The sequence below is a fragment of the Phyllobates terribilis genome, unplaced genomic scaffold, assembly GCF_046119375.1.
Source record: "Phyllobates terribilis strain yellow unplaced genomic scaffold, ASM4611937v1 Scaffold_8__6_contigs__length_399053987, whole genome shotgun sequence".
NCBI classification, from domain to species: Eukaryota; Metazoa; Chordata; class Amphibia; order Anura; family Dendrobatidae; genus Phyllobates; species Phyllobates terribilis.
The window spans coordinates 397,536,971-397,558,704 of NW_027362768.1; positions in this window are offsets into that span (position 1 = coordinate 397,536,971).

Below are 21,734 nucleotides of genomic sequence, written 5' to 3' on the forward strand. Positions count from 1 at the left end.
TGCCTTGTCTCGCAGTTTTTCTCCCATAGTCGGTGCTGAGAAAGAGGAGAACATTTTACAAGAAGGTGTTGTGATAGCTGCTTTGGACTCCGTTTTGGAAGATGAGATTCTTAAAGCACAGGAGAATGCCCCATCTAACACTCCTCATCGGAGTTTGTTTGTGCCTGGGACCTTTAGGAGAGATTTGTTTGTTGAGTGTCACGAATCTCGGTTGGCAGGTCATCCCGGAATCTCTGAGACCAAGAGACTGGTGGGTCGCAGTTTTTGGTGGCCTGGATGGCAGAAGGAAGTCATTAAGTGGGTGCGTCAATGTACTATATGTGCTAGATCTAAGTCCTCACATACTCCTGCTGCGGGGTTGCTTTGTCCTTTGGAGGTTCCCAGGGCTCCTTGGACACATTTGGCTATGGACTTTATAACTGACCTTCCCCCCTCTGAGGGTTTTACTGTCATCTGGGTGGTCGTGGACCGTTTTAGCAAGATGTGTCACTTGGTTCCCTTCGTCAAACTGCCCTGCGCTAAAACTCTCGCTAAGGCCTTTGTCAAGGAAATTGTCAGACTTCATGGCGTTCCTACTGACATTGTTTCTGATAGGGGTCCTCAGTTCGTGGCTCGTTTTTGGCGTGCCTTTTGTGACAGGTTGGGAGTTCATTTGTCGTTCTCGTCCGGATATCATCCTGAATCTAATGGCCAGACAGAAAGGAAAAACCAGGATGTTGAGCAGTTCTTGCGTTGTTTTGTGGCAGACAATCAAGAGGGGTGGTCTGAGTTTCTGCCACTTGCCGAATTTGCTCTGAACAATCATACATCTTCTTCTGCTGGTTGTTCGCCTTTTTTTTGTTGTTCTGGGAGACATCAGTCGTTTGGGTCGTTCTCCAAGTTGGGATCTGCCGTGCCTGAGGAGGAGAATTTTTCCGGTGATTTGGAGAGAGTTTGGACGGATGTGCGTAGTAATCTTCAGGAGGCCAACAGAAAATCTAAGGACTACTTTGATAGGAAACGACAGGAGGTTTTGTTCGCTGTTGGTGACATGGTTTGGTTGTCCTCTAGGAATCTGCGGTTGAGGATTCCTTCTAAGAAATTGGGTCCCAAGTTTGTAGGGCCCTTTAAGGTGCTTCAGGTTGTCAACCAATCTGCTGTTAGGTTGGAGGTTCCTACCTCCTGGAGAATTAATCCGGTATTTCATGTCTCTCTGTTGAAAAAAGCTGTTGTATCGGATTGTGACGCCTCTGCCTCTGTTCCTCCGGTGGTGGAGGACGGGGAATATGAAATTTCTCGCATCCTTAACTCTAGACGGTATAGAGGTAGTTTGCAGTATCTTGTGGCCTGGAAAGGTTTCGGACCCGAGGATAACTCTTGGGTGAGGTCAGATGATGTTTCCGCGTCCAGACTTATCAGAGCGTTTCACAGGAGATTTCCTGATAAGCCTGGTCCTAGGGGATCCGGAGGATCCTCTTAGAAGGGGGGGTACTGTTAGAACCTTGCTCTTAGGTTTTTTCCTTTGCTGGTCACATGACCTTGTTGGCCTATTTAATCCTGCTCCGCCCTTCTGGCTTTGCTGGACTTCATTGTATAACTACTTTCTAGCTAGCCTGTGCTCTGTATCTAACTCTGTTAGTTTGCTTTGTCTACGGACCTCTATGTTCTATATATTTTGTTTGTTCGTCTGTCTGCTACTATTTCTGTTAGGAGGTGTCCCATTTTCCTCCCAGTCCTTAGTACTTGTAGGGATTCCTTCCCCATATCTATAGGTCTCCGTACAGACTAGCTTAGGACTTTAGCAGGTCTGATCGCAGGATCAGGTCCCCTGTTACATCGTAGGGATTAAGCTGAGTTCTATCGTAGGGACAGATCTCCTCTCTTTCCTTAGCTCTGGTAGCAGAACATAACACTTCCCTACTGAAGTGGATGTGTTGGATGCAGCTGTTAGGGTTCCGGGCAGCACTCTATTCTTACGTGAGAGTGAGATACCACACCTCTGGGTGAGATGCAGTACCTCTGTGGTGACTGAACCTCAGGGGCGCCACACCTCCCTCCCTCTGTGTGCTGTTGTCCTTGCTCTGTATGTCCCCCTGCCAGGTTGGATCAGTTACTATATCATCCACCACTTCGTCTTCCATTTCCACACCCTTGTCCTCCTGCTGATTTTCTGGCAATTGTGTCTCATCATCATCATCATCCACCTCCTGCGACAGCAATTGCACTTTTCCACCGTCGCCTTCGTGTGACCGTGGCTGCTCCAATATTTGGGCATTCTCCTCTTGACTCCCTTCAAGCTGGCCGAGTGAGAGGCCCGAATCTACAAATGGAAAAGTGATCAGCTCTTCTGAGTGTCCAAGTGTGGGATCAGTTGTCTCCAGGCACTCGACATGGTGGGAGGAAGGAGGATTATGGTGAGGAACATGCGGTCCAGACTCACGGCTACTGAGACATGACCATGTGGAAGTAGCATTATCAGCTACTGCTATCCAACCAACAACCTTTTGACACTGCTCTGTGTTCAATAGTGATGTGCTGCGATCCCCTATTAATTAGGACAGGAAGGTCAAGAGACAAGATGTGGGTATTTGTTGTGGCACAATTTAACCTTGCCCACGGCCACGTCCTCGGCCTCAGCATGCACCATCACCATCACGTCCACTTCCCCGTCCCTTGCCACACACTTTGCCCATTTTAAATGGAGGACAATAGTTTCCACGTTCACGAGAAATGCCTGATTTTGGAATGCAGTTATATATGATACGTCTGACAGAGAACCACGGTTTTAAATAGCAGGCCTGGAGTTTACTAATACTATTCTACACAGAGATTATAGTGTGAATAGCTTCACCGACACAAGGCAACGGAATGAAAAAGGAGGCCAATATCTTACACGTTCAGTTCAAATTTTTGGATTCTTATCGCTGAAATTGAAATATGGAACAGATCTGGCTTTATTCTGCAATCAAATGGAGCAGAAAATGGTGTACTCTGGATTGCTTTTTAAGCAAATAACGAGGATTAGATGAAAAAAAAAATTTGCCCTGGTCCCTGATATCTGGGGCCGTCTACAAATATCTGTAATTATTACAGCAGCAGACAGGACGTTCAATGGACCTTCTTGTGCTGTATCATACACTGCAGTCTGCCACATACACTGCCTGCCTGCCTAGCACTGATTATATGCAGCTGGATTAGTCCTCAGAAGGACTGTTAGTTCAGATGTATGTATGTATGTATGTATGTATGCTCAAAAAAATAAAGGGAACACTTAAACAACAGAATATAACTCCAAGTAAATGAAACTTCTGTGAAATCAAACTGTCCACTTAGGAAGCAACACTGATTGACGATCAATTTCACATGCTGTTGTGCAAATGGAATAGACAATAGATGGAAATTATTGGCAATTATCAAGACACCCTCAATAAAGGAGTGGTTCTGCAGGTGGGGACCACAGACCACATCTCAGTACCAATGCTTTCTGGCTGATGTTTTGGTCACTTTTGAATGTTGGTTGTGCTTTCACACTCGTGGTAGCATGAGACGGACTCTACAACCCACAGAAGTTGCTCAGGTAGTGCAGCTCATCCAGGATGGCACATCAATGCGAGCTGTGGCAAGAAGGTTTGCTGTGTCTGTCAGCATAGTGTCCAGAGGCTTGGAGGCGCTACCAGGAGACAGGCCAGTACACCAGGAGACGTGGACGGGGCCGTAGGAGGGCAACAACCCAGCAGCAGGACCGCTACCTCTGCCTTTGTGCAAGGAGGAACAGGAGGAGCACTGCCAGAGCCCTGCAAAATGACCTCCAGGCCACAAATGTGCATGTGTCCGCACAAACGGTTAGAAACCGACTCCATGAGGGTGGTGATTTCACAGAAGTTTCATTTACTTGGAGTTATATTCTGTTGTTTAAGTGTTCCCTTTATTTTTTTGAGCAGTGTATATATATATATTGTCAGAGATTCCAACACAGGGACGACACCAGGGAGCTCACTGTGTCATCACGCTGTCCATATTTCTTCCCGAGTCACGAGCACGCGATCCAGACTACTCGCTACGTGGATATCGGCAAGCAATCATTGAGCGTATGGCTTCACACCAAAAGCCAAAGCCTGGAATCCGTGTTTACGCCCTCCGTACAGTCACTGTCACTGTAAACTAGAAGCTTGGGCTGGTAAATGGCAAATGAGCTTTAATGGGGATAAATGTAAGGTAATGCACTTGGGCAGAGGAAATAAAATGTATAATTATATGCTTAATTGTAAAACACTGGGCAAAACTGTCACTGAAAAAGACCTGGGTGTATTGGTGGACGACAAGCTCACGTTTAGTGGCCAGTGTCAGGCAGCTGCTGCAAAGGCAAATAAAATAATGGGATGCATTAAAAGAGGCATAGATGCTGAGGAGGAGAAGATAATTTTACCTCTATACAAGTCACTAGTGCGACCACACTTAGAATACTGTGTACAGTTCTGGTCTCCGGTGTATAAGAAAGACATAGCTGAACTAGAGCGGGTGCAGAGAAGAGGGACCAAGGTTATTAGAGGACTGGGGGGTCTGCAATACCAAGACAGGTTATTAGAGGACTGGGGGAGGGGTCTGCAATACCAAGACAGGTTATTAGAGGGCTGGGGGGTCTGCAATACCAAGACAGGATATTAGAGGACTGGGGGGTCTGCAATACCAAGACAGGTTATTAGAGGACTGGGGGGTCTGCAATACCAAGACAGGTTATTAGAGGACTGGGGGGTCTGCAATACCAAGACAGGTTATTAGAGGACTGGGGGGTCTGCAATACCAAGACAGGTTATTAGAGGACTGGGGGGGTCTGCAATACCAAGACAGGTTATTAGAGGACTGGGGGTCTGCAATACCAAGACAGGTTATTACACTTGGGGAAGGCTTAGGGAGGATCTTATTACTATGTACAAGTATATGAAGGGACAGTACAAAGACCTTTCTACTGATCTTTTTACTCTGAGGCCTGAGACGGGGACAAGGGGGCATCTTCTACGTCTGGAGGAAAGAAGGTTTAATCATAATCACAGACGCAGATTCTTTACTGTAAGAGCAGTGAGACTATGGAGCTCTCTGCCGCATGATGTGTAATGAGGGATTCACTACTAACATTTAAGAAGGGCCTGGATGCCTTTCCTGAAAAGTATAATATTACAGGTTATATATACTAGATTCCTTGATAGGGCGTTGATCCAGGGAACTAGTCTGATTGTCGTATGGAGTCGGGAAGGAATTTTTTTCCCAATGTGGAGCTTAGTGTTTGCCACATGTTTTTTTTTGCCTTCCTCTGGATCAACATGTTAGGCTATGGGGTGAACTAGATGGACTTAGTCTTCCTTCAACCTTAAAAACTATGTTACTATGTCACTGTCAGCTTCACGATAGCCTGAGCTGACAAACCGGCCGAGTTTGAAATATAATACAGGCCTGGCCGGACGCCTGCGTTTTGGTAGCGTATATGACTTCGGGGGAGGGAACAATTACAGAACAAAAGAAACAGAACTATTAAATTTTATATTTAATCCAGAAGGGAGGCAGTGTTTAGGAAAAATATATACAAGGATGTTACAAAGGAGACATTAAAAATACATAAGCAGTTACATAAAATAAACAGAATAAAAGAAGACAACTTACACTAAAAAATTCACTACAACGACTCAGTATAGGTGGAGGAGGGGCTCCCCAGTTTTATTATGCTGTTATCGAACAGGACCCGTTGCTTATAATCGTTATTCCCCCCTGGCAATGAGTGCTCCTGTCTTCTCCATAGATTCTTTTATACCTCAGGTGAGATCAGGCCACACGCCCCTTGTGGTGACATCATGTGGGCTGGTCTCCAGCCTGTACATTTTTATCAAAAACGCTGACTTCTGCGATAACTCATCGCTCGTTGATCGGAGAAACGTGCAAACTACGCCATTTTTTACCTTATGATTTTATCTTCAGTTAGAGACCACACATCGCATAGCTGCAGTCTGCTATTCTGGTGTTTTTGCACTACAGCTCTCTGATTTGGCTTGCAACAATGAAAAACTATGTATGCATTCCTCGACTGTTTCTGTCACTAAAAATATGGGTACCATTATTGTCAGACGCATGGAACTTACAATATTTCATATTTCATTTTGCAGTCGGATTGTCTGGAGATTTCTTTGTTAAGCTCGGGAAAGCAACTTTCCCAGTTACAAGCAAATTAGTGCAATCCTGCCAGTAATTACCCCCCATGCCTGTGCCAGGGACAAGAGGCTCACATCTTAGTGAAGTTTGGTGACACCTCTTGACTGGCATTTGTTTGTGTAAGGCCTTCTGGCTGTGGGTGATAATTTGCAGGAAGATACTGTATATTTTCATGGAGACAGCTCTCAAAAGATGGATAAGGGAGGGGGTGAATATCTATGTCAGGCAAATATGGAAGAACATTTTCCTGACATTAATATTTCCCTTATATATATATGTTGTGGAATATCTATACTAACAGGACGTTCAATGGACCCTCTTGGGCTGTATCATGCACTGCAGTCTGCCACATACACTGCCTGCCTAACTCCTGCTATCACTACTGAATATATGCAGCTGGATTAGTCCTCAAAAGGACTGTTAGTTCAGATGGATATTATAGATATGTGTTGTGGAATACCTATACTAACTATAAACAAGCAAATCTCTCCCTGACGCAGATGCAGCTCTCCCTACTCTGCCTGGTTCCGGGGTAGACTGTGATGAGCATGGCGGTGCCCGGTCTTGTATACACCTCATGATGATATGCGGCCAGCCATTCACTGTAATGCCCACAACCAACATGCCTAGGACATTACAGTTTATGGCAGGAAATCCCTGCATGTTCATTGGCTCTGTAAAGAGCACCAAACATGCAGGGAGGGGACCTGAGTTCCCGCCCGAGTAACCCAGAAATACTCGACGAGTACCTAGCTTGTCGAGTACAGTGGTGCTCGGGCAAGTACCGAGCTGTGGCGAGCACGTTCTCTCATCACTAGTGAAGATCTCAAAAATGTAAGAATTCATTAGATTCCCGGCTGTGAAGACATGGGGTCTTCCGTGGGCATAATACTACTCAAACAACACAGGGTGAGGGTTAAACAGTGTGGCAATACTTTATTGAACCACCAAACAGACAATAACATATAGAACATTAATAGCAAATACCCCAGATGGTGCAAAATTACACAGTCTCACCCTTTCGTTGGCCCGCCGGGAATAGAGCAACTGTGACTTTGAGACTTCCAGGGCCAACTACCTCAACCATTGGCTCCTCAGAGAGGAGGTAGCGGCAAGTTTAGGAAGCTGACAGTCCATTCAGGTATGTGGCCAGGGAACCCGAAGATCCCGCCAAATGTATCCATGGGTTCCAGTTGACTGGACGGTCCCAACGCGGCAACCCCAAAAAACATATCCATGGGACCAGGTAACCAGAGGGTCACAATCCTGGCTTTCCCCAAACATCTCCCTGGGACCAGGTGACCATGGTCTCATTGCAGCACGATAGAAATCCCTTTTAATATATATCCATCTGTGGCTCAGGTCATCATTCACAGGTCAGGGGGGGGAGATGCAGGGCTGATATCTCATTGTTTGAACAGTTAATCAATTTGCATAGATTGCATACCCCTGCTCTGTAAATGAATAAACTAGCTGACCTAGTACAATATGTAATTAGCATATTAACAAATATCATTGTTCCCCAACCCTGAGTCGCTGTCTTCCATACAATAAGTTGCATTAAATATCAACTCAAGTGTCAACATTCATAGTTATACAAATACTAGTCTGTCCTTCTTGACCTACCAAAGAAACACATGTAAATTCAAAAGTTAACACAAAGATAATAGTGTATTTGTCCTGGCTTAACAAATCTAGAAGTCTGGGTAATTAAGATTAAAAGCTGTGTCATCACATTGCTCCCAGGTGTGAGGACCTTGCCACTTACTAAATACTTTTCCAGCACTGAGCGCCCATTTTCTTAGATCTTATTTTTGCGTTTTGTTAGGGATTTGTTTGCTCATTAGTTCAACCTCAGATATAAATTCCATTCAGTGACCTTATCTCAGTGGCCTTGGGCCATTGTTCTCTCAGCCAACTGACCCCTTATGCAGATGGAAAGAGTGAACACAGTGGAGCCGTCACCACAGGAGGTCTTACATGAAGTCTCAGGTGAAGGCTCTTGGAATACTCTTCATTGTTTCAGATAAAGTAAATGCTTAAGGGGGAGGGTGTCATCACTTCTGACCTTTAGGAGGGGCTGACCGCAGGGAGGAAAACTGACACATGCTTTAGTGAGGAGATTGTGGAAGGATGCCGAAGGGAGAGGATCTATGGCTATGGACGTGGAGCCGAAGGATGGATGGCTTATGGATTGTTGGACATCAGTTACCTGCTAAGCTGGATAAACGTGCTACAGTTGTGGATATGTTGTTTGGATTTAGACTTTCTTAAAGGACTGTTGCTGCTGGATACCTGTGCTTCCATCATTTTACCTGTTGTCTGGAGGATCGTGGACTGTGGCTACAGACTATACTGGCTGGAGATACGAAATCTGTGGGCCAGCCAAAAGTTGGGAGACAGTGAGTATCGCCTGGCACAAAGTCAGTGGAACTACTGATCACAGGTTGGAATGTTGAGGACTGAGAGAACTGCATTTTGGCCATATATCTGGAATTGTTTTATTACCATGGATGTGATTAATAATATATTGTTGCATCATTAACCTGCCTAGGTGATTACTTACAACCCACAACTTCACATCTATACTCCCCATCTTAATTAGTCAGATGTGATAGGATCCCATTCATCCTTCTCCACCTATTGGGGACAGTCCATCAGCATCTCATTAAGCACAAACACAAATATAACAGGTCTCACCTTCATGAGAACAAAATTTGATATCATCCAGTTTCCTCAGACCATATGCCATGTCTTCCTTGTGAATAAACCCCAAATTTAATCGACAACAATCGACTCGTATCCATTGCATCCACACCTGCCATCCTCAGCATCCTGTGGTTCCTGGATTAAATACGATCGTGTGTTGGAGGCCTGGTATTCAACCCGTTGAAGCAGGCACATCTCCTGTAGTTGCCATTTATTGTGGCGGCTATGCATCCACTCTGGTCCTCTTCCCAAGGCCGAGCTGTTGGGGTTGGACATGGTCGTGCCCGAAACCTACTGTGTATGCCTCAACTATGGTCTGCTGGGTCTGCCTCCCCCAGATCTGCTGGGCTGAGTAGTATCCCACTATTGCCACCAAAATGTGAAGACACGGGGTCTTCCGTGGGCATAATATTACTCAGACAACACAGGGTGAGAGTTCAACAGCGTGGCAATACTTTATTGAACCACCAAACAGACAATAACATATAAAACAGTCCCAACAAATACCCATGATGGTGCAAAAATACACAGTCTCACCCTTTCACTGGCCCGCCGGGAATAGAGCAACTGCGACTTTGGAACTTCCAGGGCCAGCTACCTCAACCAGTGGCCCCTGCTTTTGGGAGGCCCCTTTAGAGAGGAGGTAGCTGCAAGCTTAGGAAGCTAACAATCCATTGAGGTACGTGGCCAAGAGACCCAAAGATACCACCCTGGCTTTCTCCAAACATATCCATGGGATCAGGTGACCGGATGGTCAAAACCTGGCAACCACAAACAATATATCCATGGGACCAGGTGACCGCAGGGTCCCACCCTGGCGTCTCAGAACATATCCATGGGACCAGGTGACCGGAGGTTCACAATCCTGTTATCCCCAAATGTCTCTGACTCGCCCCCTGGGCCGTGGGGTATTCAGGGCCGGGCCTCTGGATGCGGAAAGGGAGTAGTAGTGGTGACCCGGTCCCATGCTCAGGGTGTCAGGCTTAAAGGGGAACCGTCTTTTGATATATATATAGGGTAAGTTCCGACTACGCCACCCGTGGATTGCGGTCGGGGATAACCGCCGCTGCAGTGCAAGACCGCTGGGGCAGATGTAAGTGTGCAGCACTGAATAATATAACTCCCCACGGGAGGAGTGTGGCCCCAGGGCAGTATAGATAGGTGATGGAGGGGATGATTCCGACCGCAATAGTCAGGAAGCGGAGGCCTCTTAAACAGTTCAGGGTCTTTATTTGAACAGGTGAAATGACCCAAAAACAGTCCTGGCTAGGAGGGGGCCTGGATGTCTGAGAACAAGTGGGCCCTTCTGGTCAGGGTGAGGGTGTAGGCCTACCGTGCTCTCTGCGCTCTTCCTGGCTATTTCCCTCCTCGTGGTGTAATAGCCCACGTTCCTGAGCTTGCCGTGCCTTCTCGCCCGTATGGCTTGCAACTTGGGTCCCTTTCTACTCTTGGCCTGGTGCAGCTCTGCTGGTCCCTTCTGCTGTGGCGGGACCTCCGGGCTTCTTAGGCCAAGGGACATACAATTCCCTGCAGACTGGTTATTTGCTGTAGGACTTATAATCCTAACAGCGTCGGACACCAAAGTCCAGTAGTTCTGTTTCTCTCTCAGCCTGGACAGGCTCACGTCGCCTTCCGTCCCTGGCTCGTGGCTCCTCTACTGCCACACGACCTCCTCAGCTACAGCTGAACTGACTCTCCCTTCTCTGGGACGCCTCTCACTTCAGATACAGCTCTCTCTAACCCTGCCCTCAGTTCCAGCTTTTATAGGGGCAGCCTGCTCCCCCTACTGGCCTGGGACAGGAGATGCTGCATGCTAATGGTCCCTAACTAGGGAACCTCCCCCTTGCTCTCAGACACAGCTTTATTAAACATTTGTGGCATCCAGGCCAGGGTGACACATTCCCCCCTAGTAAAACTTAGTACTCCGGGACTAAGCTTAAAACAAGAGTAATATGCATGACCATAAAAACATTATTAGGCAAGTAAAAGCAAACGATGCACAGGTTGAGTTCTTAAGGTCACAGTGCAGTCTGTGACTGGGTGTCCATTTCACCAACAACAACGGGGAGCTTTAACCAGGTGGGGGGTCTGCCGTAGCCCCAAGTCTTTGACTGTCCTTGTTCCTTCCGTTGGTTAGCTCCAAACATATTTGCAGGAAAGTCTCGGTTACTCACAGTTCATAACCTGTTAGTCCATGTATTAACTGAAAGAAACTGAGAAAACGCGTCGTTACTGGTCATGCAATTACATTTTAAACAATTCAACATTTTGCAGGCTATTTACATTTGCTATCACACCCTACACTCTCCAGAGAGCTGGTATTTGCCCCTTAGTGCTCCGGGTTGACCTACGCAACCCACTGTCTGGTGGTGGTCTAACCTGGCTTTTCTCACTAGCGCCCGGGGTGCAGTCACTGGCTAGATTTACAGGCAGGGCAGGCAGCTGTCTGCGGGTCCTTTGGCTTACCGCAGGCATGGCAGGCTCACTGTCAGCAGAGGGTTGACTCCCCTGGGTTGCTGGTACAGGCTCTTCTGCCTCTGGGGCTGCTTGTTCTTCTTCCCCTTCCTGCTCTAGTGTAGGTTGTTGCTGAATTGGTTGCAGGAAATGTAGGACGGGTACCACCATGGCATCGTTTATTCGAGTCCAGGACTGAGGGAACTCCCCAAGAACTGTGCTGATCATCTCTTCCTTGTCCTCTGCGGGTTCAAGGTCACTTTGATCCTCTTCTGCACTTTGTAGTTGCTCCGGGCTCCTTTTTAGGTGGTCTCTGGAGATGGCACTAGTGGTTTCTCCTCCATCCTTGGTGATCACGCACACCTTCGGGTTGTCGTGATCAGACTGCAGTACTGTGTAGGGTTCCCTTTCCCACTGGTCGTCCAGCTTGTGCAGCCTTCTCTTTCGCTTCAGGACCTGCTCACCAGGTTCTAGGGGACCAGCAGGGGCATGTTGGTTGAAGAGTCTCTCTTGCCTTTCTTTCACCTGGGCCAGGCTCTTCTCCACACTCTCCTGTACCTTCTTGTACTGCAGTCGCCTTTGCTTATCCCAGTCCGCATCTGGGGAGGTGTCCTCAGGTGTTAGGACTCCCATCTCCAGGTCTATGGGCAGCTTACCTGGTCTGGCTCGCATCAGGTAAGCCGGGGTGCAGTTTGTAGCATTCACTGGGATATGGTTGTATAAGTCTATCAGGTCCGGCAGTTTTTCTGGCCACAGGCTGCGTTCCTCCAGGGGCAACGTCTTCAGGAGATCAATGACTATATTGTTCATTTTCTCACACATCCCATTGGTTTGTGGGTGGTAAGGCGCTGTCCGAATCTTCTTACAGCCATAGAGGTTGCAGAACTCTTGGAAGATTTCAGCCTCGAACGCTGGACCCTGGTCTGTCAGGACCTGTTCCGGATACCCGTGTGGGCGGCAGAAGTATTGCTGGAAAGCTCTGGCCGCCGTTTGAGCTGTCAAGTCTTTTACAGGGACCACCACTAGGAATCGGGAATAGTGGTCCACGATTGTCAGGGCATAAACGTATCCTGACCGGCTTGGAGCCAATTTGACGTGGTCCAGAGCTACCAGCTCAAGAGGCTGCTTGGTGACGATGGGCCTCAAGGGTGTCTTCTGGCTGGTGCGGTCCTTCTTCCTTAGATTACAAGGGCCACAGACTCTGCACCACTTCTCTACAGCCCCTCTCATGCCGATCCAGAAGAACCGTCCTCTTATCAGGAACTCCAGTTTCTTCCAGCCGAAGTGCCCCGCTCTGTCATGGTAAGCCTCCAGGACCATAGCTGAATCTCGCATTGGGACCACGACTTGCCAGGTCAGCTCGTGCGTCCAGTGGTTGACGAGTCTCCTGCACAGCTTACCTTCATAGAGGAACAGCCTGCTCTTCTCCTTCCATAGCTGCTTGGCTTCCTCTGGAGCATCCAGATCTAGACGGGCATCTTCCCGGGTCAGCAGGTCTTTCACCATGCAGATTTCAGGGTCACTATCTTGGGTCTCGGCCCAGCTGTGGTGAGGTAGGGGATTGATCATGATGGTTGTTAAGTCTTCCTCCTTCACGCGGTGGGAGTATTGAGTGGCTCCATACCAGTGAAACGCAGGAAGTTCTACCTCCCCCAGCTCTTCTGGGTCTTCGCCTCCATCAGGTAAGTGAGGCATTCTTGATAGGGCGTCAGTGTTGGCATTGGTTCTGCCTGCCCGGTACTTGATCGTGAAGTCATAATTCGAGAGTCGCGCCATCCACCGCTGCTCTAGGGCTCCTAGTCTTGCATTGTCCAGGTGTGTCAACGGGTTGCTGTCCGTGTACACGGTGAACTTTGCAGAGGCCAGGTAATGCTTAAAGCGTTCTGTGACGGCCCACACCACTGCCAAGAATTCTAGCTTGAAGGAGCTGTAATTCTCCAGGTTTCTTTCAGTGGGCCTCAGCTTCCGGCTGGCATATGCGATCACCCTTTCTCTGCCCTGTTGGTTTTGTGACAGTACGGCTCCCAGCCCCACATTACTGGCGTCTGTGTGGAGGATAAAAGGCTGGTCATAATCGGGGTAGGCCAGGATCTCATCCCCCGTGAGGGCCATCTTCAACTGGCGGAAGTACTCCTCTTCCGGCTTGTCCCACTTGAAGGGTGGCTTTTGACTTCTGGATTTGGATTGACCTATCAGGAGGTCCAGCATTCGAGCTGCCATCTTAGTGAACCCGGGGATGAACCTTCGGTAGTAGCCTACCAACCCGAGGAACTGCCTCACTTCTTTGATGTTTGAGGGGCTTGGCCAGCTCTTGATTACTGTGACCTTGTCAGGGTCAGGGGCTACTCCTTCTGCACTCACCACGTGCCCTAGGTACTGGACCTTCGGTTTCAACAGGTGACACTTTGATGGTTTCAACTTCAGGCCATAGCCTGCCAGGGCTTCCAACACCTCTGCCAGGTGTTTTAGATGGTCCTCGTAGGTCTTCGAATAGACGATCACGTTGTCCAGGTAAAGTAGGACCGTCTCGAAGTTTCAGTGCCCTAGACAGCATTCCATCAGCCTCTGGAAGGTCCCTGGTGCGTTGCAGAGCCTGAAGGGCATACAGTTGAACTCGCTCAGTCCCATCGGGGTCGTGAAAGCGGTCTTCTCCTTGTCAGCCTCTGCTACAGGAACCTGCCAGTACCCGCTAGTAAGGTCCAAAGTAGAAAAGAAGTTAGCTAATTTTAGGGCGGCCAAGGACTCCTCTATCCTAGGTAACGGGTACGCGTCTTTATGGGTGATGCGATTGATTTGTCTATAGTCCACGCACATTCTCATAGTACCGTCTTTCTTTTTTTAGTCTTTCTTTTTTTACCAGAACCAAGGGCGCTGCCCAGGGGCTACAGCTATCTCTAATGACCCCAGCTTCTTTCATTTCTCTCAGCATGCCCTTTGCGTCCTGATGGTGTGCAGGGGGTACAGGTCTGTGCCTCTCTTTTATTGGTGGGTGGCTCCCCGTGGGGATGTGGTGTTCCACCCCTTTACTCGGCTGAAGTCTAGCGGGTTCTTACTAAAGACTCTCTCGTACTCCTGTACCACCCGGTAGACTCCTTGTTTTTGGTGCAGGCGAGTGGAGTCAGCACCCACATGGAGTTTCTGGCACCAGTCCTCCTTTTGTTTCTGGGAGCCATTACCCTCCGCCTGTGGAGATGGAGGCAAAGGTTCCACGGCCCTGATAGCTTTGTGTTCAACAGCAAACAGTTTGGCAAGTGTAGCGTACCTGGGTAAGTGTACCTCCCTCTCCCCAATGTTGAGAATGCGAACGGGCACCCTCCCATGACAGACATCAACCACCCCCCGGGCTGTCAAAATGGTGGGCCTGCTGTCTGAGTACACGGGTTCTACCATGGCTTGGTAGTCTCTGCCTCTCAACTCGATTGCAGTCCGACACCAGATCATCATTTCACTTTTGGGAGGCATGGAAATGGGGAATGGGTCACTCAGTCTTACGCTACCGATCTCACCACCAGACAGTTCTACCTGCTGCCGTCTCATCAGGGCTTTTATCTCCTTGTTGAGGACCCTCTGTTGGCTGGAGCTAGTGTGGCACCCCAGGGGTCTGGTTTCCACAGTAACAGCAATGTTATGTCTGAGAGCAGGTGGGAGGTCTCTTGGTCAGGAATCCTATGCATGCCACACCTCCTGCCCAGTCCTGGGAGGGGAAGAACTTCCCCTATATAAACCTGGGGCTGAGGCAGGGTTAGTGAGTAGAGAAGAAGTAGAGACAGAGAAGCAGATATAGGAAAAGAACATCAGGAGCTCTGTGGGAGCAGTGCTACAAGGAGTCAGGGGCTGGCAGCTGCAGAGCTCGCCCTGACTGAGAAGTTATCACCGGACCCGGAGTCCGAGGCTGTGGGGACTAACTCCTATCCAGCAGCAGAAACCGACCGGCAGGGGATTGCAGGTCCTCTGGCCCAGAAACCCGAAGGCACGGTCACACGCGTGGGACCAGCACCGCCGTCGTGGAGCGGAAGCTACTAGAAGGCCCCGAGTCACCGGCCATACGGGTGAGCACCACACGGTACACTCAGGGACGTGGGCTACTTATATCCGCCTCTAGCAAGGTAGCCAGAAGAGTATCGTTAGTTTGGGAGGCCTACAACTCCGCCTGGCCAGGGGAGATCCCATCTGCTCAAGGACTGACCAGGCCCCAATCGCTAGCCAGTACTCCGGGAGGGTCTATCTTTGTCACCAGTAAAGACCCTGAACTACACCGTACCGTCTCCGAGTGGTTCCTGCTACCCCCATCATCCACGTCGGCTGCCCTGAGGCCATACCCCTCCCGTTGGGGGTTATACTATCACGCTGCACAATCCTACCACCGGCCTCAGCGGTCTGCCCTGCAGCAGCAGCTCCTTAGCTGTACTCAACGGGTGGCGTAGTCGTCCAACATCTACCGCTAATACAGCGCCACTTAGTCTGACTCCCTGGGCACGGACCGGATCACCGCCACGAGACTACAACCCTCAAGAGATCCGGCTCCGGGTAAGCTCCCGCGTGCGCAACGCAGCGCGACACAGGCCCAGGGGCGCGTCAACTTTTGGCGTAGTCGGCAGGATTTCGTGCCCGCAACCACCGGGTACTGCGTGCCTGAAAAAGACTGTTCAAACTTACCTGTGGTGAAGATTCCCGCCATCCGGCGCCATCTTCCGCTTCCTTCCCGCCATCGGTGGAGTTTTCCCGCCATCCGGCGCCATCTTCAGCCTTCTTCCCGCCATATGTGAAGTTTTCCCGCCATTGGACGCCATCTTGAGGACGCCGCGCGGGAAGAAGAGGGGCGTGGACTCCGAAAGCGCGCGAGAACTGAAGCCCCGCCTCACGTCCGGACGTTGCGTAAGGTCCTGGAAGGAGCCCAGCAGACGCCGACGTCACAGGAGCGCGACGGAAGGTCCTCAACCCTGACGATCCACTGCGGAGCCGCGGCCTACGGAAGAGGATCATCGCAAGGTAGGCCACGGTCCACTAGGGGGGAGAAGGATGCCGGATACGGAGGAGAGCTTCACCGCTTCAACCCCCGCCAGCGCCACCGCTGTTGCGGTCATGCCTTTCACCATGCCCTATATCCCGGGGGCAGCCTGGCTACCCCAGTACTCAGGGGAGTCACATACCCTGCATGACTTTAGAGAAAAGCTGGATAGCCTCTTCCAGGTGTACCCCCTCACAGAGGAGCAAAAAGTGAGCATCCTGGTGGCCCAATTAACCGGGGCAGCCCAAAGGGAGGTAAAGTCCTGGCCACCTGGGGGGAGGACTGTCGCAGGGATACTAACCCGGCTGAGGGACACCTTTGATACCCGCACCTCAGCCGAGATCAAGCTTAGATTCTACGGGTGCAAACAGCGGGCACATGAGAGTATAAGGGACTATGCCCTGAACCTACAAGAGGCCCTGAGAGCCATTAAGCAGACCGACCCTGACGGCGTGGGAGACGAGGACAGGCTGTTGACTGAACAATTTATAGAGGGTTTATATTGCAATGCCCACCGAACCCAGTTGCGGGCAATGGCCTTACAGGACCCTCATCTGGGATTTGCACAGTTCAAGGACAGAGCCATCCGGGTGCTTCGAGAACCGGCACCAGGTGGCGTTGTGACCCCCAGACGCCCCACTACCACTTACCACCAGGAGGCGGCGCCCTTGTCGGCAGGGCCTGTGGGAGCTGATGCGCAGGCTTTGAACAATGACCCGGCTCCAGACCTGCACCATCAGGTCCAAGAGCTAGCTAAAAGCGTTGCTGCGCTAACCCGAACTGTGCAGTCTTTACAGGTTTCCACTCCAGGGAAGATCCAGCTGGCATCCGGACCGGAGGACATCCCATGGCGTCGACCAAGGAGGACCCCACCGGACAGAGGAAGACCCAGCGACCGATACAACGAGGACGGACGACCCATCTGCCGCCGCTGCAATAAACCTGGACATATGGCAAGGTACTGTCCTTTAAACTGGCACAACCTGGGGTAGAGGGCCAACCCCCAGGAAAAAGATCACCAGGCCCATCGAACTGGCGCGACAAATATGTGGGAGGACGTCCAGTCTTACCCGTGGTACTGGATGGCATTCCTATGAGTGCCCTACTGGACACCGGGTCACAGGTCACCACCATCCCGTACGTGCTCTTCAAGCAGTACTGGAATGACTCGGATATCACCCGCTACCCTGACGACGACTTGAGTATCATCGCCAGCAATGGTCAGCCCGTGCCACAGATTGGATTTAAAGAGGTGACCATTAAAATCGGTAGAGTCGAACTGGCAGCACAGGGACTGATCATTGTAGACATTGACAAACACGAGAGTCACCCAAAGATAACTCTAGGAACTAATGTAATTGAAAATTGTCTTGCAGAGGTGATTTTCCTTTTACAGCAGGTTGCCAAGAACGCCAGCTCCGGCCAGCAGCGAGTGCTCCAGAAAGAGATCCGGGCACTGATGCGACGGCAACAGCTAGAACTCTCCGGTGGTGAGATTGGTAGCGTGCGAATGTGTGACCCTTTCCCTATTGCCATGCCCCCGAAAAGTGAAAAGATGATTTGGTGCCGGGCAGCTATTGGTCTGAGAGGTAGAGATTACCAGGCAATGGTAGAACCAGTTTACTCAGACAGTAGGCCGACCATTTTGACAGCACGGGGGGTGGTCAATGTACGCCATGGGAGGGTGCCCGTTCACATAATAAATATCGGGAAGAGGGAAGTGTACCTGCCCCGGTATGCCACGCTAGCCAAATTGTATACCATCAATCAAGATTCCATACAGTCCGTAGAACCCTTGCCTCCATCTTCCCCGGAGGAAGGTAACGGCTCTCAGAAAACAATGGAGGACTGGTGTCAGCAACTACATTTGGGTACTGACTCCACTCCCTCACACCAGAAACAGGGAGTCTATCGGGTGGTTCAAGAGTACGAGAGAGTGTTTAGTAAACACCCGTTAGACTTCGGGCGAGTCAAGGGGGTAGAACACCACATCCCCACGGGAGACCATCCTCCCATAAAAGAGAGGTATCGACCCGTACCCCCTGCACACTACCAACACGCCAAGGGGATGCTTAGAGACATGAAGGAGGCTGGGGTGATCAGGGATAGCTGTAGCCCCTGGGCAGCTCCACTAGTCTTAGTCAAAAAGAAAGACAACACCATGAGGATGTGTGTAGATTACCGGAAAATCAACCGTATCACACACAAGGATGCGTACCCCTTACCAAGGATAGAGGAGTCTTTGGCTGCTTTAAGATCTGCTAACTTCTTCTCTACCTTGGATCTCACTAGTGGGTACTGGCAGGTTCCTGTAGCAGAGGCGGACCAGGAGAAGACCGCATTCACCACCCCGATGGGACTTAGCGAGTTTACCTGCATGCCGTTCGGACTCTGCAATGCACCAGGAACCTTCCAACGATTAATGGAGTGCTGTCTGGGCCACAGAAACTTCGAGACGGTCCTGTTGTACCTGGACGATGTCATCGTATATTCCAAGACGTATGAGGACCACCTGAAACACCTGGCGGAAGTGTTCGAAGCTCTGGCAAGCTACGGCCTAAAGGTGAAACCCTCCAAGTGTCACCTCCTGAAACCAAAGGTGCAGTACCTGGGACACGTGGTGAGCGCTGATGGAGTGGCTCCCGATCCTGATAAGATCACCGCAATTAAGGAATGGCCAAGTCCCTCCAGTGTAAAGGAAGTGCGGCAGTTCCTCAGGTTGGTAGGCTATTACCGCAGATTCATCCCCGGTTTCACCAAAAAGGCAGCTCCTATGCAGGACCTCCTGATAGGCCAGTCCCGGAAGGCCAAGAACCAGAAGCCACCCTTCAGATGGGAGAAGTTAGAAGAAGAGTCCTTCCGCCAGCTGAAGATGGCCCTCACGGGGGACGAAATCCTGGCGTACCCTGATTACAGCCAGCCCTTTATCCTCTACACCGACGCAAGTAACATCGGGCTAGGAGCCGTGCTGTCCCAGATCCAGCAGGGGAAAGAACGAGTAATCGCTTACGCCAGCCGAAAACTGCGACCCACCGAAAGAAACCCTGAGAATTACAGCTCATTTAAGCTAGAGTTCCTGGCAGTGGTGTGGGCAGTCACCGAACGCTTTAAGCACTACCTCGCTTCTTCCCGGTTCACCGTGTACACGGATAACAACCCGTTGACACACCTGGACACGGCAAGACTCGGTGCCCTAGAGCAGAGATGGATGGCCCGTCTGTCCAACTACGAGTTCACAATCAAATACCGGGCAGGACGCTCCAATACCAACGCGGACGCCCTGTCCAGGATGCCAAACCTACCGGACGTAGGAGAAGATCCAGAGGGACTGGAAGAAGTCGAACTCCCCGCGTTCCACCGTCATGGGACTATCCAGTATTCCCATCGGGTAAGGAGTAAGCAAGCCGCTACGTTTAACCCCTTGCCTCACTACAACTGGGAGGAAACGCAAGACAGTGACCCTGCCGTCCGGCTGGTGAAGGAGATGCTGACTCGGCCAGAGGCTCGCCTTGACCCAGACGCTCCGGAGGAAGCCAAGCAACTGTGGGCTGAGAAGAGTCGACTGTTCCTTTACAAGGGGAAGTTGTGCCGCAGAATGGTTAACTCCCGGATGCATGAACTAATCTGGCAAGTAGTGGTGCCACGGAGAGACGCAGCCATGGTGATGGAAGCATACCACGACGGGGCTGGACACTTCGGATGGAAGAAGCTGGAGTTCCTGCTGCGTGGGCGGTTCCACTGGGTAGGCATGAGGGGAACCATCGAGAGGTGGTGCAGAGACTGTGGTCCGTGCAACCTAAGAAGGAAGGACCGTGCCAGCCAGAAGACTCCCCTGCAGTCCATCGTCACCCGGCAGCCGTTGGAACTGGTAGCCTTGGATCATGTAAAACTGACCCCAAGCAGAAGTGGCTACGTCTACGCGTTAACCATTGTGGATCATTACTCCCGGTTCTTGGTTGTCGTCCCCGTTAAGGACTTAACGGCTCAAACAGCAGCTAGAGCCTTCCAGCAGCACTTCTGCCGTCCGCACGGGTACCCGGACCAAGTGCTGACGGACCAGGGACCTGCCTTTGAAGCGGAGGTCTTCCAGGAATTCTGCAATCTGTATGGCTGCCGGAAGATAAGGACGACACCCTATCATCCGCAAACTAATGGACTTTGTGAGAAAATGAACCAGGTGGTAATGGATCTCCTGAAAACGTTGCCCCTGGAAGAACGCAGTCTGTGGCCTGAGAAGCTGCCCGATCTGGTGGACCTATACAACCACATCCTGGTAGGTTCCACCAACTGTACCCCGGCTTACCTAATGAGGGCGAGACCTGGTAAGTTACCTGTTGACCTGGAAATGGGAGTCCTGACACCCGAGGACACCTCACCAGAAGCAGACTGGGACACAGAGAGGCAGCAGCAGTACCGGAAAGTACAGGAGAGCGTGGAGCGAAGTCTCTGTCAGGCTAGGGAAAGACAAGAGAAAACTTACAACCAGTATGCTCCCGCTGTTCCCCTGGTACCCGGAGAGCAGGTCTTGAAGAGGAAAAGACGGCTCCACAAGTTGGACGACCAGTGGGAGAAGGACCCGTACACCGTACTGCCCTCAAGCCACGAGAACCCGAAAGTCTGTACCATCAGTAAAGACGGAGGGGAGACCATAGCCATTGTATCCCGGGACCACCTGAAGAAGTGTCCTGAACAGCTACGGAACCCTGAAGAGGAACAAGAAGACCATCGACCCGTAGAGGAAAGGGAAGATATGGTTAGTACTGTGCTCGGAGACTTCCCTCGGTCCTGGACTCAAGTCAATGGTGCAGTTGTGGTACCCGTCCTCACGTTCCTCCAACCAGCATCCCAAGTGCCTACGGAGCAACAGGTAGAGCTGGAAGAGCAGCCGGTCCAGGAGGCAGAAGACTCCACACAAGCAGAACAGGAGGATCAACCCTCTGCTTATAGTGAGCCTGTCGTACCCCTAGTGAGCCAAAGAGCCGGTAGACAGCTGCCCAGTTTACCCTTGACAGCTCCTACACCCTGTAGTTCAGGGCTAGACAGTCAGCTCCGTAGGTCCACTAGGGCCACTAGAGGCCAGTTACCCGCACGTTGGAGGATTTGAAGTGTATAAATTGTTTTATTTGTGGTTACCTGTTTTTCTTGTTGCTTGTGTATAATTATGTGTTTCTAGTTATTTATAGGAGTCCTTGGTGGATTTACCGGGAATCCTTGTACATGGTTGGAGCGTAACCTAGGAATGGACTAAAGACTGTTAAGGACTCGGGGCAGGACAGACCCCTACCTGGTTACGTCTCCCTGTTTTGGTGAAATGGACACCTTGCTTTTCTTCAAAAACTGCACCCGGTTGCGGACACGCCGTGACCATCTTTATATGTTTTTCTTA